This window comes from Ovis canadensis, chromosome 26 (assembly GCF_042477335.2).
Source record: "Ovis canadensis isolate MfBH-ARS-UI-01 breed Bighorn chromosome 26, ARS-UI_OviCan_v2, whole genome shotgun sequence".
NCBI classification, from domain to species: Eukaryota; Metazoa; Chordata; class Mammalia; order Artiodactyla; family Bovidae; genus Ovis; species Ovis canadensis.
In genome coordinates this window covers 45,994,844-46,008,860 of record NC_091270.1, presented here as the reverse complement: position 1 = coordinate 46,008,860, position 14,017 = coordinate 45,994,844, and the positions used below count along the sequence as shown (strand labels likewise).

The window sequence follows — 14,017 nt, the reverse complement described above, 5'->3', positions numbered from 1 at the left end:
TGCCTTACACAAAGAGTTTAGATTTAAAAGTTATTTCTGGCTGTTGTTAGTAATATAAAATAGATTTCTTTTCCCAAGAAGAAAAAGGAAGATTTTTCATCATTCACGATGTGCTTCTAAATTCCACTTAGCTTGGGTAATTAAAGGTTTGGATTCTTTCTACTAAGTTTCTGGCTTTCAGCACTGCCATTTTTCTTTTCTTGGCATTTTAAAAAAATAAAGATTCAGGAGATGCTTAAAAGGGTGGAATTCTCTGTATTTTTCTTAGCATTAAGAAATACACTTATTCATTGCCAATGTTTTTTTTTAAACTTTCACTTTATTTTAAAATTATTTTTACTTTTAATTTATTTTTATTTATATTCCATGTCCCCCCATTCACAATACAGACCAGGCAAAGGGCCTGCCTGGACTGAGGTGTACATGGGGTAGGTTTACTCTGCCTCCTGTTTCTATATGGTCAGGGTAAGAACACAGCCTTCAGTAAGCAACAAGATGGCTGATGCTAATATTTTAGATTATTTTACATTAATGATTCCTACTACTGCTAAAAACATACACACACAAACTCTTACAACACTAATATTCAATACCAAAGCTCAAACATTGCAAATACTGGAAAAGATGGCAAAAAACCAAATGCCCAATTTCAGACATCCTAGAACTTTTCTGATAGTTTTTACACATCCATTTCATGACCTTGGGAAGCTTCAGAGGCCTTGACAGGGACGTTAGGATCCTAGAAGTCTGGACTGGAGTTCCACCTCTCAGCTAATCTGGGCATAAGTTATATAAACCCTGTGTCTTTACCACTGACTTGAGATCAATGCTGAGCAAAAAATAAAATAATATCTGATAGAGTGTGAGTGGGGTATGTATTTCTTCTCTTCCTTTTAGAAGGTGGTGTCTCCCTCCTTTTGAAAGTCACCTATTTATTTTTTATAATTTTTTATAATACAGTATAATTTTTTAAAACCGACACTACTCTTTGAAAATGAGAATGCTATTGAAGAGAAAATTACTGAAGTAAAGAAACCAAGGCAGAAAAGGATTAGAGGGTGTATACTGAAAGATTTGCTTAGGAACAGATTTTTTCAAAGAGAGTGAGCACCCTCATTTCCTCTCACTTGAATCCTTTAGTTGTAGCCCAAGATAGAACTAAAGGTTAAAAGAAGGTAATTACTGATTATTTCGAGGGTAATTATAATGAGCTGAGATAACAGAATGATCACATTTCAAAACTTGATACTGTTTTTTTTTTTAAAGCAAAGAAAATGATTTCATTAAGTGGTATTCAAAACTGTTCAGGTTGGGAATGATGTTTAGAGAGATATAGATGACAAAATCCACTTGAATGCAGAGTCTTGCATGTATCTGCTGAAGCATCCAGGAAAATGGAAGGGATATGCATGAGGTTGGAAAATATCATTATATATATATATATATATATATATATATATATAAAATTGGACATCACATGCCCTCAGGGGCAGCTTTTGAGAACACCAACTGAGCTGCTTCTCAGGTTTGTGGCAGAAATTGAAGTCAAAGACAGGAATTTTTCATCTGCAGAGTTCCTGATTCACAAGGAAAGCAAGAACTTTCTTTGTAAATTGATTTTTGAGTTTCTCATCTGAGGTGTGAAAGAGACCAGGGTATTGTTTTCCTATTAAACAATTTTTTTGGTTTGACTATTATTTCCTTTTTCTTTGGAGATAATCAAATCCCTTAACTTTATTAGACTTTCAGTTTGACATTTGGGATGCCAGGGAGTGATTTTCTTAGTAAAGAAGGTTTTGTTGTTGTTTAGTTATTTAGCCGTGTCCGACTCTTTGCAACCCCACGGACTATAGCCTGCCAGACTCCTCTGTCCATGGGATTATCGAGACAAGAATACTGTCATGGGTTGCCATTCCCTTCCCCAGGGGATCTTCCTGACCCTGGGATCAAAGACACATCTCCTGCATTGCAGGTGATTCTCTACTGTCTGAGCCACCTGGGGAGCCGGGGGTTCAGAACTGTCTTCCTATTCCTCTCTGCCACGTACAATTATTTTCCTCCGTGATTTCTCACCCAGGGAGAAATGTGTATCTATTTTTTGGATGTCAGGCTAGCATGTCAGGACACCCTATGACAAGTCGAGCTGATGACATGATGGTATGGGTGGGGACCAACTCACCCTCATCAGGGCTCACTTGTTTTCTCTCTTGGGGACTGAAGTCAGGCTTTATGCTGACCTCTCCAATGGCTCTTCCAGAATATAGCTTTGCCAGAGTTCCCAATCCCTGCCAGATGCAAACAGGAACTGCAACTTTCCTGAGGTGGGTATCTGCCTATTGATCATGTGCTGAAAAGTCAGAACATTTCTGGGAGTGGATGTATGTGAGTGTGCATGCGAGAGAAACAGAGAAAGAGCATGCTTTCTTGTTGCAATGAAACAGAATTTATGAGTAGGAGCAGACAGTTTTTGCTCCTGTTTGGCATCACACATAAAACAGAAGTCTATGTCTCTGATTTCTTGGGGACTCAGTTCCAAAGAGGTGTGTGTGTGTGTGTGTGTGTGTGTGTGTGTGTGTGTCTGTGCACGTGCACGCCAGGGTGAAGGGACTCGGGCACATGGGGAGAGCACATGAGAATTCGTGCGGGCAAATTCATCAGCACAGTCCTTTTTTCGTTCAGAATGTGGCGTGTCCACAGGAGGAAAACCACTTCTGCAAAGAAGTCTTCGTTTGAATTTTCACAGTGATGTCAAAGTCTGAAGGGGGCAACACACTGCTGTGTAAAATGGATCTGGGCCATGGCCAAGATGCCAAGCAGGTAGGGAAAAAAAATGATGAGCGCTCTTAGTTACAATTGCTTGGGCTTTCTCCTGGCCTCTGGGACTCTGTCTGGGATCCCTCAATGCCATCAAATTCATATTCTTATGCACCCTCATTTTCTGCTTGGATTAAAGCCCCCCTCCCTTTTTTCCTTGCTGGATCAAACCACATTGTGAATCTGAGGTTTTATCCTTAACATTCTGTATTTTCAGTTTAATTAGGTTCATATCCTAGGAAATGCTTTCCTGCCAACCTCTACAGTGGGACACTCTTGTCAGGCAGGAGTTGATCCTCAGTGCTCTCTGGGCCAGCCCATAATTAATTTTAAGAACAAAAGGAGAATTGTTAAGAGTTATCTATGTTTGATCACGTTGTGGGGAGTGCAAAATATATGCTCACTTTCCATGGCTACTATGTCACATGCAGTCCAGATTTTAGCATGGGACTAGATGAAGACACCTCCAGTCGTGCAAAACTCACCCTCCCACCCCCTCCCTCAGCAACTTGTTACCAGCAAAATCTTGGTTTGAGCAGTAGTGAATTCCGAGGAGACAGAGGTTTCACGGGCACATTTTTACAGTTTTCATTACCAGCAGGAAAGAATTTTCCTGCCCCAAAGCAGAAAATTATTTCCAGCATTGATTCTCTGTAATGAAAGCGAAGAATGTGTGTGAGTCCATGGGGAGTCTCTGTGTGTGTCTGTGTGTGTGTGTCGGGGGGGTGTTGCTGATTGCAATGAGGAGGGGCAATATGTGTTTACATTTGGATGGCAGGATTGGTACTTGAAAACACATGGCCAGTGACATTTAATGAAAGCCAATGGAATGAAGATAGTGAAGGGAATTAGCTTCCATGCTTCAACCACAGTTCCTATCATTAGTTGAACTTCAACTAAATAGGCAACTGGCCCCCTAGAGGACTTCGCTTTGCATTTCTCCCATAAAATGAAGCGAAAAAGATGCTGCTCATCCAAGAAGACCACAGAGGACTATTGAGTGCTTAGGAAGAACAGGAATTATAGGGTGTGACAATACACAAGGCCACAGTCGTTCCAGGCAGACTCCTTAACTAACAAATGTTAAGTCATGTAGAAACTCTACTAACATTTCTGGTAAAGACAGCTCAAATCCTTCAAGCACAAAGATGGCAACACTTTTGGGTAGGGGCCACCCTGTGACTCAGGAGCACTTGGGAGGGTCTTTGACTGCTAGCTGCAAAGACAGAAAAGAAAAATAGATCCAGGAATCCCGGAAGCCTACATCATTTCTCAGTGTTCTAACCCATTCGTAAGAGTTCAATCAAATGTCGTGATCTTAACATCTCCGCCTAAACGCCCTCTGAGACACTGACTCAAATATTTGGGTCAGTAATACGTTCATTGGTAGCTGAAAAAAATGCCCCAAACCAAATCACTACAAACACATTTCTACTAGTTACACAAGTTGATGTGATAATGTCTGAGGTGATTGTAAGGAACTCACCCTTTTACCGAGGAATAAAGTTGAAGATATTTCATTGAGAAAAATAAATGTTGCGGGTAATCAAATCGTGCGCCCACATTGCAAAACTTATTTATACCATAAGAAAGTCCTGTCATCTCTGCCCTCCATTATTCTCCAGCCTGAGATTCGGTTGGACTGGTTCACTCAGAACTTTCTTAACACTTGAGCACTTCTGTTGCTACAACTTTGTTGTTATTACACCTTCGTCTCACTTTCTAGATTTTTGAATCCTAAACACCCTTCCAACACCCAACTTCTAATCTGCTTCCTTGTTGATAAGGTCCATACTCACAGTGGTATCCTTTATCAGTTTTGGTCTTTAATATTCATTTGACATATATTACTAGCTAACTTGTTTTCTTTTTAAAGTTTTTGTCTTGAGGGACTTCCTTGGTGATCTGGTGGCTAAGACTACACACTTCCAAAGCAGGGGGCTTGGGTTTGATCCCTGATCGGGGAACTAGATCCTGCTTGTCACAACTAAGATCCAGCACAGTCAAATAAATATTTTTTAAAAAATGTTTTGTCTTAAAATTAATTCAGATTTGTATAAGTGTTGAAAAAATAGTATACCCCACGGACTGTAGCCTACCAGGTTTCTCCATCCATGGGATTTTCCAGGCAAGAGTACCGGAATGGGTTGCCGTTTCCTTCTCCAGGGGATATTCCCAACCAGGGATCAAACCTGGGTCTCCTGCATTGCAGGCAGATGCTTTACCCTTTGAGCCAACAGGGAAGCCCCATTAAAAAAAATAGTATAGAGAGTTCCTATATACCCTAGATCCAGTTTCCTCTTATGCAAACATCTTACATAATCAGCAAGTTTGAAAGAAATGAAAGTGAAGTCGCTCAGTCCTGTCTGACTCTTTGCAACCCCACAGACTGTAGCCTACCAGGCTCCTCCATCCATGGGATTCTCCAGGCAAGAGTACTGGAGTGGGGTGCCATTGCCTTCTCCAAGGGATCTTCCCAACCCAGGGATCAGACCCAGGTCTCCCGTGTCGCGGACAGACGCTTTACCGTCTGAGCCACTGTGGAAGCCCAATCATAGCAAGTTTACCAGACTAAGAAATTCATATTAGTGCAGTACTACTATTAGCTAAGAGCTTCTCAGGTGGCTCAGTGGTAAAGAATCCACCTGCAAGGCAAGAGATGTGGGTTTGATCCCTGGGTCAGGAAGAGGGCAACCCACTCAATTATGCTTGCCCAGGAAACCCCATGGACAGAGGAGCCTGGAAGGTTATAGTCCATGGGGTCACAAAAGAGTTGGACACGACTTAGCGACTAAAAGAATAAAAACAATGTTTCAGGATCTGATCCAGGATTCTACATTGCATTTAGTCATCATATCACCTTAGATTCCACCAATGTTTCTTTTTTCTTATTTTGGTGTGTAACATTGATACTTCTGAAGGGTACTATACAAGGGTTTTGTAGACTGTACCTCTGTCTGTGTTTGTCTTGGGTTTTCTCATGATTAGATGGAGGCTATAAGTTTAAGGGGAAAATACTAAAGAGATGAAGTGCCCTTATTATCACATTCTACCAGAAGGCACATGACATCAGTGTGACTTATCATTGATGATGTTAGCCTCAAACCCTTTATTAAGCTACTGTCTGCCAGGCTTCTCTGCTGTTATTCATTTATTTTTCTTTTCATACTCTATTCATTAGAAGCAAGTCACTAAGATCAGCCCACATTCATGGGAGAGGCACTAAGGTCCACCTCCTATGTAGGGAGGAGTACCAAAGACTTTCTGGGAATATATTAAAAACCATGGCTGTAGTTAATAAGTTATGGCAGAGATGATTTCAGGCTATTCGTTTTTCCTATTTGTCCTTCACATTTTGCTCACAGAATTTTAGCATCTCTCAGTGGATTCTGCAAGAAGCAGTTATTATTGTGTTGGACCAGGGCCTCCTTCCTATTTCTATCTTTCCTTCTGTATTTAATATTTGGGATTCTTCTGTAAGGACTATTTGTCTGTTTCCCCGCGTATTCATTTACTTAATCGTCTACTTATGCCACCATGTCATGAACGTTTGTATTATTATTTGTGTTATAATCCAATATTCTCTTTAATTTCATGCCAGTGTTGGCTGTCAGAAGCTTGGATGTCTTCGACATGCCTCTATTTGGGGGAGGGGGCACTTCTTTAATGTCTGGCATTTCCAGATGCTCCAGAATCGTTGTGTATTTCCTAGACCCTTGAATCAACCATTTCTCCAAGGAGCTCGGGTTCCTATGATCAATGAATGTCATTTAGAAACAAAGATCTGGGCACAGTTGTGCTTGTGGCTACTGGCCTGTCGCTGCTTTGGGGTGCTCTCACTGCACAGAACTATGTAATATATACATCTGGACACTATCCTACGTCTATATTCCTGCTGTATTTCAGTACCGCCCCTCTATTTTCTCTTTTCCTCTGATACTATAGCTCTTACTCTAATTCACCTTTATTTGATTTTGTCACTTCTTTCTTTGGCAGTGAGAACCTTCGCTCCCATTATTCACAACCCACTGATGGATGTGTTAAACACTGACGGATAGCTAAACTGCACCCCTGAAAAACAAACTTACCAACTACAGTATGATGTTTAGGCAAAGGAGTTTTTTTCTTTTGGTCATATTTTCTAGTCAAACCGCTGTTTACCTCTTGTACGTAGGTCACCTCATTTTTTTCCCCCACTCCCTCCAGTGAGATTTTCTCCTGTATTTGGAGTATAATTAGACTCATTTATCAGAGTCTGCATTTTATCCAGGATCCCCCAACATCTTCTCTTTGTTGATTTTAATTTGCATGCAATAAAGTCCACTGTATACTGCCAAGGACTTCCCTGCCAGTCCAGTGGTTAAGACTCCGCACTCCCAAAGCAGGGGGCCTGGGTTAGGTCCCTGGTCTAGGAACTAGATCGCACGTACTGTAGCTAAGAGCTATGAAGATCCCAGGTGCTGCAGCTAAGAACCAGCTCAGCCAAATAAAAGAGAAAAGAAAAAGAACGAAGAAAAATGCACAGTCATATGCACCCCAACCCAGCACCATATAGAATTGTCTTGTCACCCTTCGAATTCCCCTGTGTCCCCTCTGAGTCAGTCACTTCCCCTCCTTAAATCCTTCAAACAAATACTTATCTGTTATCCATCCTTGTAGTTTTGCCTTTTCAAAAATATCACAGCAAATGGACTAGGACACATGTAGTGTTTTTGGTCTGGTTTCCTATATCCAGCAACAATGAATTTGTTTCATCAGGAACTCATTCCATTTTACTGTTGAATCATGTTCCATTGTATGGATGCACCGCAGTTTACTTTATTTATCTGTTGACAGACATTAACTTTCGGCAATTATGAACAAAGTGGCTATAAAGGTTTTGTACCAGTCTTAGGTGAATGTAAATTTTCAGTTGATTTGAGTAAAAACCAGAAGTAGGATTGCTCAGTTCCACAGATGCCGAGTCATACAGTAAGGGTATGTTTAATTTCATAAGAAACTAACAGACTCATCTCCAAAGTGGCCGAACCACTTTGCATTCCTACTAACAATGAGTGAAGATGAATTAACTGCTTATTTTATTTCCTCCTGTAACACCAGAATGTGTGGGACATTATTTATTCATCGCAATTACTTATAGAGTCCCTATGTGTCAACCAGTATTCCAGTGTATTTTAATAAAGATTTATTCATTGGAAGAGAAAAATAAAAGTGTACACAAATAAATAACTTTGGAGAGTGATGAATACTATTAAGATGATTGTTCTGAGATTGAGATGAACCACTTTGAAGAATTACAGACTTAAAATTTCATTTGCCCCACTGAATAAGAACTTCATAAAAATTCATTGAAACCAATGGATATGTCATGGGTGTTCTGATATGATGCTTTGGAAATGTGCTGTTCAAAGGAAATTCAACAAGCTACAATCTTTCACTGGATCTCTGGTTCTAAACTCTCTTCTTTGCATAGCAAGTGAATAAGGATCTTTTGAAGTAGACTTGAGCCTCTGTTTTATGTTTATCTACATATTTTTTAAAATGTAATTTTGAGAATAAAGAGCAGGGGGGCAGAAGAAGATGGAGATCAGAAATAGAGGGAATTAATTTTTCCTTTCTTTCTTTTTTTGGATGTACCACATGGCATGTGGGATCTTATTTCCCTAGCCAGGAATTAACCTTGTGCCCTCTGCATTGGGAGCACAGAGTCTTAACCACTGAACCACCAGGAATGTTCCAGAAATAGAAGGAATTTTTAAAAGGTTTTTATTGGAGTATATTGCTTTACAATGTGTTAGGTTCTGCTGTACAGAAAAGTGAATCAGATACACACACACACACACACACACACACACACACCCTCCTTTTTGGATTTCCTTCTCTCACAGGGCATTGAGAAGAGTCCCCTTATACAGTGGGAACTTCTTGATAGTCATCTAAGATAGACCCTGTATTGACTGAAAGGTGACTTGAATAATATTTGTACTATTAAGGAAAATTAATTTAACTGGCTTACAAGTATTCCTGTCTTTAGAAATGCAAGATACAATGGTTCTTTCAAAAAGAAAACTATAAATTAGCTTGAAAACGTCTTTTGGAGAGACATATAGTTTTGAACATAGTAGCAGGAAAGAACAATGTTTAGCTGCAGGAAGATTAGAAACAGATTTTTATAAAATCACATTTATGATTCAATAACTTTCCATTTGGGTAGAGGTCTATCAGAGGAGTTTTCCTGATACCCTCAAACTTCTCTTATGTAGAAATGCATTATTTACCTAACCTAGGAAGAGGCACATTTCCTGAAAGTAGGTATTTTAAGATATTAATCATGGAACTTTGGCCAGTAGAATAACTTGAGAATGTCCAGAAACCCATGATGGTACTCTACTTAGGTTCCAGATGCACTGAACACTGAGTGTGATAAATGTGTTTCAGGGGGTTGGCCCCCTTAGAAAGGCTGAGCTTGTTAGGAACAAATGAGCTTCCCAGTAATGAAAATGGAGTTAAAACCAACTGAGTTTCAGTAGCTGTAACGTGGACCATTGCTGCTGATGCCTGTGCTGCTTCCTGATCACTATAGTTCTACCCAGCTCTTCCAAGCTTAGGAAACTAACATCGTCCTGTCCTCAATCATGTAAGGAATAGGTAGCTGGCTTCCAGAGACTATTCAGTTGAAAAGTAGCTTTGTGGGGAAGGGAATCATCTGGGTGGGGGCAGTGGGGGGTTAGGGGGGGAGTTGTGATGGGAAAGATGTGTTGGGTGTCACTGGAAATTGATGCTTTGCCAGAATTAGGAGCAAAAATATTCAGAACTAGTTTTAGAAGGCTTAGAGTGATTTTTTTCTGTGAAGCAAAAAAAAAAAAAAATCAGAAATATCTTGTGAATTTGGAACAGTTAGTTTAGTTCCCTATTCCATTCTCTGTGGCATGATGGTTCTAGGAAGCTGAGCTTCAAGATCACTCACTGGCTAAGGATCCTGAGTTGTGAAGAAAAGATGGACAGGCATAGGGTGGACAGGACAATGGGCCTTACTTAGCATTTAACACCTTGTAGCTTCTCTTGTGGAGAAGGCAATGGCACCCAACTCCAGTACTCTTGCCCAGAAAATCCCATGGATGGAGGAGGCTGGTAGGCTGCAGTCCATGGGGTTGCTAGGCGTTGGACATGACTGAGCGACTTCACTTTCATTTTTCACTCTCATGCATTGGAGAAGGAAATGGCAACCCACTCCAGTGTTCTTGCCTGGAGAATCCCAGAGACGGGGGAGCCTGGTGGGCTGCCGTCTATGGGGTCGCACAGAGTCGGGCACGACTGAAGCGACTTAGCAGCAGCAGCAGCAGCAGCAGCAGCTTCTCTTGAGCTGATCAGCAACTCATTACAGATGGATAAGGATGATTTTCAACTTGTTGCTGTCATTTGAACCTCACTTTATTTTCATACACATAATTTCCATAAAATAACCACATTTTTTTCTACCAAGAGAGGGAAAGGCATGAAAGAATAAAACATGGATAAATTCTGTAGGGGAGATAAATACACACACATACACACACACACACAAACATATATATGCATTTGTGTGTATCTCTTCTTGATCCGGTTTTGATTTTTTTCTCCTTGTTTCTGATGGACGTATTTCTGAAGTCAGAGCTTTTGTTCTTGTCTGTGGTCCCTGCCATCCTTTGAAAGACAGCTCCCAGGTTAAGGGGCTGCTGCTGCTGCTGCTAAGTCGCTTCAGTCGTGTCTGACTCTGTGCGACCCCACAGAAGGCAGCCCACCAGGCTCCCCCATCTCTGGAATTCTCCAGGCAAGAACACTGGAGTGGGTTGCCATTTCCTTCTCCAATGCATGACAGTGAAAAGTGAAAGTGAAGTCGCTCAGTCGTGTCCGACTCTTAGCGACCCCATGGACTGCAGCCTACCAGGCTCCTCTGTCCATGGGATTTTCTGGGCAAGAGTACTGGAGTGGGTTGCCATTGCCTTCTCCAAGGTTAAGGGGAGAAAGGGGGAAATGAAGTCTTGAGTTTCATATATTAAAACAGACAACAACAATACTCTCAGCACGTGCCGAGGGAATTGTAATGTAATGAATATTTTAAAATGTTTTAATGAGGTAAACTACAGTTAAGCTCATTTAAAGATAAGAATCTGGAAATGATGAAAGAGAAGCCTAGAATTATTTGAATATAGGTCAAAGTTTGGGTCCTGTGCAAAAATGCTATTTTAGTTTGTGGTTGGATCATCTGCTTCGTGACGAGTAGATATCATTTTTGGTGCCAGAACGAGGGCCGGTCCCGCTGCTATTTGTCGGGGTGTGCCAGGGTACATCCACTAGGCTGCATACCCGACTCCAGAGCTCTGTACCACGGTGCTGCACGCACGCCTAGCGTGCAATGATCTGCTTTGCAGCAGCGCCACCTATCGGCAATAGAGGGCAGGGGACAGACCCATGCAAACCGACTTCAAAGAAGGATTTGCATTGGATTCGGCCTGTATTGTTCCTCACTGCCAGGAAACAGAAGGACGTGGGACTTTCATTTTGAACCTGACGCCGCGTGTTCGCCTGACTGAGCTGAGGGAGAAGCTGTCATCGTGTGTTAGTTTAGTGCTGGCTCTGGGAATTAACTCTGTTACATACAAAAAGGACAGGGAGGAGATTTGCAGGCTCAATGAAGGGAAATGCTGTCTGAGGATTCCAAGCTTCGCGTTATTAACAAATATGAACGAAGATTTTCGGCCCTGGGAAACCCCAGCAGGAGCTTTCTCCTTTTTCCATCTGTCAGATGGTTGTGGGGCAGGAAGTCCGGAGCTCCTTAGAGGTAATGAGCTTTGAACATTCGATTAAGGAATTCCATTCTGCAAGCAGAGTTTCTGGCTTAGGGGTTTCAGAGGCCTTGGAGAGCAGGTTGCACTGACGTTCAAAATATAAAACCGTCCAGCCTCTGCAGCCTGGGCAGGGTGATGCCAGTCAGATAAATGGTTGCTCTGTTAGATGCTTGGGAACGCATTCTGGCCGTGCAGATGGTGGAAGAAAGCTGCTTTGCAGAAAATTCAATGTTTTTCAGAATCAGCACATTGAATGTTTTTCTGAAAAGCACTGAATACCAATATTTCCTTAATTCTGGTAGCTCAGAGGTTAAAGCTTCTGCCTGCAATGTGGGAGACCCGGGTTCGATCCCTGGGTTGGGAAGATCCCCACTCCAGTATTCTTGCATGGAGAATCCCCCATGGATGGAGGAGCCTGGTGGGCTACAGTCCACGGGGTCGCCGCAAAGAGTTGGACATGACTGAGCGACTTCGCTTTCACTTTCAAATGTTATTAGAGTCACTTGTAATTTCTTTTTTATTTTTATTTTTGTTCTTATGTGGGGAAGGGAAAGAAAAATTCCTAGAAATGAAGGAACGCTTGTGTCCTACTTTTCTTAGGAACAGCTTTAATTAAAGCCTTTGCTTCTGATGGACCACTTTCTCTTTTTTCCCGCCCTCTGAATTCAAAATGAGAGGTGACAGGGCTTCCCAGTGGGTCAGTGGTAAGGAATCCACCTGCCAATGCAGGAGACACAGGTTCCATCTCTGATCTGGGAAGATCCCACTTGCAGGGATCGGGGAGGTGGGGGAGTTGGGGGGGTGAGGGGTAGTAAGCTTGGGGGCCACAACTACTGAGCCTGTGCTCTAAAGCGGGGTAGCCACAACTACTAAGCCCACACCCCCTAAAAGCCGTGCTCTTCAATGAAAGAAGCCTGTGCATTGCAAGCAGAGAGCAGTTTCCACTCGCCACAGCTAGAGAGTAGCTACCGCTTGCTGCAACTAGAGAAAGCCCATGCAGCAGTGAAGACCCAGCACAGTCAAAATAAATAAATAGTAGTTGTTTTTTTTTTTTAATGAGAAGTGAAGAGAGACAGATGGCTCATTTTGGTGTTTCAAGCAGGATACAGCCAGGGTCGAAGGTCAGGGGCAGAGAGGCCCTTTGTTCTCTTTTATGTACTTTCAGACCCTAAGTTGGAGCAGGTTTATGGCCATCATGTAACCATGACTCCTGTGACTATTTATTTATGTTAACTAAAGAGCCTCAAGGATCCAAATTGATTCCAGTTCTTCCTCCTTGAAAAAAATATATGAATCTAAATCTGACATCAGTACATAGCCATGAAGGAAGCAGATTCCTTCCTGACATGGTATAGAGCGTAAACACAAACAATGAAATGGGTGAAACCACGGCAACTGCATCAGGGCACAAAAAAGTAAAAACCTGGGAGTTCAAATCAGACGTGGCATTTAAACTCCTTTGTTATGAACACAGAGGCAATCTTGTTCTCTCCCTCTTGTCATTTCTCAGAACCAATTCAAGAACCATGTATGCTTTGACATTCAAGTCCTAAGCAAAATAATATGAGTTGCAAGATGATTCGTTTTAATATGATCCCACCTACCAGTTCCTATTCAATTACAATACACCAGGTGAGCCTAGCTGGAAATAACGACCTTGATCATCATCACAGAAGTAAGGCAGAGCAAAGGTTGAATATATAACCTACAGTTAAACACATTAAGCAAAAGAAATACATCCCCTTCTCCAAATGAAACACAATAAGCATGAATAGTTTGCTGTGTATTCTAAGGATTAAAACAAGTCAAGACAAAACTGGAGTGATTATTTAAACAACATATGAAAGAGACCACTAATTTCCAAGGGATGTTTTATGCTTAAAGTCTTTAAAACATAGCAAGGAGATAAAGGTGTATGGATACTAAAATTAATTAAGAAAAGCATAAGCTACAACATGGAATATTACATAAAAGCAGTGATTAATTAATTAGTATTATGAATCAGTTGTATACAATCTTCTTGGACTTTCTAAAAGGAGGTGATGCATTTTTGGTCTGGAAAAGTGAAAAAGGATTCTTTGGGCTTTGAGAGATAGATAAATTGAAATAATTATATGGTAATATTACTACCCTTTCTGAGTTTGTAAATGTACTCTTCAGAGGTACATTACTTTGATCTCTTATGCATTTTCTAGGGTAAGTGGTTTATGCTTCTTAATCCAAGAAAAGCCTAAAGTATGTCATAAAATATAAGAAAAAGTTAAAAGACAGCTTTGAACTCCAACCTTTTCAAAGAGTTGAGATAAATGAACAACTGGAGAAAACAACAAATCTTTGATGAGTTGGGATACATAGAAACCATTAGACTTTGTTTT

General features: G+C 41.1%; 1 non-coding gene across 1 annotated transcript; it reads right to left on the bottom strand.

Moving 5' to 3' along the window:
• Nucleotides 1-364: 364 nt before the first annotated feature.
• LOC138431188 (small nucleolar RNA SNORA51) lies at nt 365-501 on the bottom strand. The gene has a single exon (XR_011253589.1). It is a non-coding gene; the product is annotated as a small nucleolar RNA SNORA51 (small nucleolar RNA).
• Nucleotides 502-14,017: the final 13,516 nt, after the last annotated feature.